The sequence below is a fragment of the Arachis ipaensis genome, chromosome B5, assembly GCF_059453495.1.
Source record: "Arachis ipaensis isolate K30076 ecotype BB chromosome B5, ASM5945349v1, whole genome shotgun sequence".
NCBI lineage: Eukaryota > Viridiplantae > Streptophyta > Magnoliopsida > Fabales > Fabaceae > Arachis > Arachis ipaensis.
In genome coordinates this window covers 50,576,101-50,578,649 of record NC_142440.1, presented here as the reverse complement: position 1 = coordinate 50,578,649, position 2,549 = coordinate 50,576,101, and positions in this window count along the sequence as shown.

The following is a 2,549-nucleotide window of genomic DNA, read 5'->3' as shown; positions in this document are numbered from 1 at the left end:
TAATCAATGACTGTTTCCCAAGGCAAGAAATCAACAATTCAGCAAAGCAGAAGAATGAACATATGCAAGGAAAAGAAGGTACTCAAAAAGAAACTTGGAAGATAAACAAGAAGAAAAGTGCCACAACTAAAGCTACTGTCAAGGAAGAAAGGTTAACAAGAAAAAGGAAGAAAAATAAGAAGAAGGCTAACAAAGGGTGGAGGAATAAAAGAACCCCAACTGAAGGATTCTCCGAAGGTGACAAGGTGCAATTAGTATATCAACAGCTAGGAGCAAAAGATCACTACACTGTTAACCAAGTACTCTCTCTTGAGCACGTTGAAACACACAAAGAAGGCTCACAGTGAGGGGGGGATAAGCTGTGACATTTTAACCATCAACCACCCTAAGAGGATCAACGTCAAGCTAGTGACATTAAAAGAGCGCTTGTTGGGAGGCAACCCAACCTGAGGTAGTCCTTTTCTTTCAATGCTAGTTCAATAAAAAGATTAAGTGGATTCACCTGCAGTGCAAGGAGCTAAGTTTGGTGTCACACACCAAAACAATTTAAAGGAGAATGAAGGATTTTAAGTTTGGTGTTCCACCAAAAATCTAATCTAAAAACACAGTCTCACCTTCTGCATAAAGGGTTGCTAGCTCCAAGCAATCAGATGAATCATTTAATCATTGTCTGCTTCTACTTTGTAGTTTTATTACTTTTAGCTAAGACACTAGGAATTCACATATGATCAACTCGATGCATCAAAGGTAGTGGCAAGGGACTAAGTTTGGTGTTCACACACCAAAGTAAGTTCAAAAGCCTACAAGAAGGTCCCGCACACTAACTAGTTATCTAAGGGCTTGAGAAACAAGCAACTTCTATTAACTCTGCTGGGATTCAAACACTTTCTTGGGAGGGCTTCGCACCATCAGTTGAGAGTAAGAAGCCACCAAAAGGTTGTATTGTCACTTAACTCCATCAGCATGCAATCTTTCTAAATTTGAAGTTTGAATATGCCCATCTTAGTAGTAACTGTTAGTTCAGTAGTTATGCATCTTGAATATTATTGTCAATAAGAATGCTAATCTAAATGTACTTGTGTGTTTACTTTCACTAAAAGAAATGTTTGAAACATGAAGTAAGATGGTTCATTTCTAGCTAGAAGTCAAATAATAGTAAGTGGTGGCATGTATGTGTGATTGTGTGGCAACTCACTATTAGTGAATAAAAGGAATAGACTGTTCTCTTTTTAAGAAAAAAGTAGTTCACTGTCTATGAATCTCAACAAAATAAAAGTCCTTGGGTGAAAAGAAAAACAAAAAGAGAAAAGAAAAAGCCAAAAGTGGCAACAGAACAAAAGAAAAAAAAAGAAACAAAGCTAGACACCAATAGCTTGAACCTTAGAATATATGCCTGTGGTGTCTTTGTACTAGGATCTGCTTGGATTATTAAGTTCTTTGGAGTGCATCAACACTTGGTAACTTCAGTTAACTAACTCGGGATTATCAACTGAAAGTCCACTATCAAGAGCAACCTGGCTACAAGACATTTAGTAACCCAAAGAGGTGCTAGGCATCAATGTTCTAAGAAGGCATGTGAGCCAAGTGTCTAAAGTGAATAATGTGTCAAGCATAAATAAAGAAAAGAGCTTGTTACACATGACACTGAACTAAAGTTTATAAAGAAAAAAAAATTCAGTAAACAAGGACAAAGGAATAATGAGAGGTCATAGCAGTGTATTGCTTGATGCTTAGAGGAAACTTTCTAGGCCTACTTGTCAATAAGAAGTGAGTAGTTACATATCTGCATAAAACCCCATGAGATACCAATAGTACTCTGCTAACATGAGCATTCTCTTTTGTTTTCATTCTTTCTTCTTAATAATTCTGTTCTTGCTTGGGGACAAGCAAGTTTTAAGTTTGGTGTTGTGATGACAAGTCATCTTAGCCTAGTTTCACTAGTCTTTTTCCTTTGTTTTCATTTAGTTTTATGCACTTTCTTAAGCCATAAGTAAGCCAATTGGGTTGAATTTCATGTTTCCTTTGATTCAATCAACCAGGGATAAATTGATGCATTTTCATGAGTTTTTGTGCCATAATTGCTCATGTGACAAGAAGAAGAACAACTCTCATGATTATGGCATAACTTTGATACAAATGTTTATTGATGATAGGTGGAATAAAGCTTGGAAGAAGGTTGCAAGAATGGGCTTGAAAAGAGGGATCAACATTTGAGCTGACGTTTGCCTCAAACGTTAACTCAAACGTGAGAAGCAGCTGAAGAACACCCCTGGATATCGCCAACGTTTGCGCCAACGTTTGCCTCAAACGTTGAGGCAAACGTTGGCTGAAGAAGAAACAGGGGAAGGAGCCAACGTTTGCGCCAACGTTTGCCTCAAACGTGAGGTCAAATGTTGGCGCCAAAAAGAAGGGAAATAGCACTCCTGGGCACAGCAACGTTTGAGCCAACGTTTGCCTCAAACGTGAGGTCAAACGTTGGCTACATTTTGGCAAGAAAGAGCATGGAAGAGCACCCTTGATTGATGGGTTAGATGAGCTACGTTTGCACC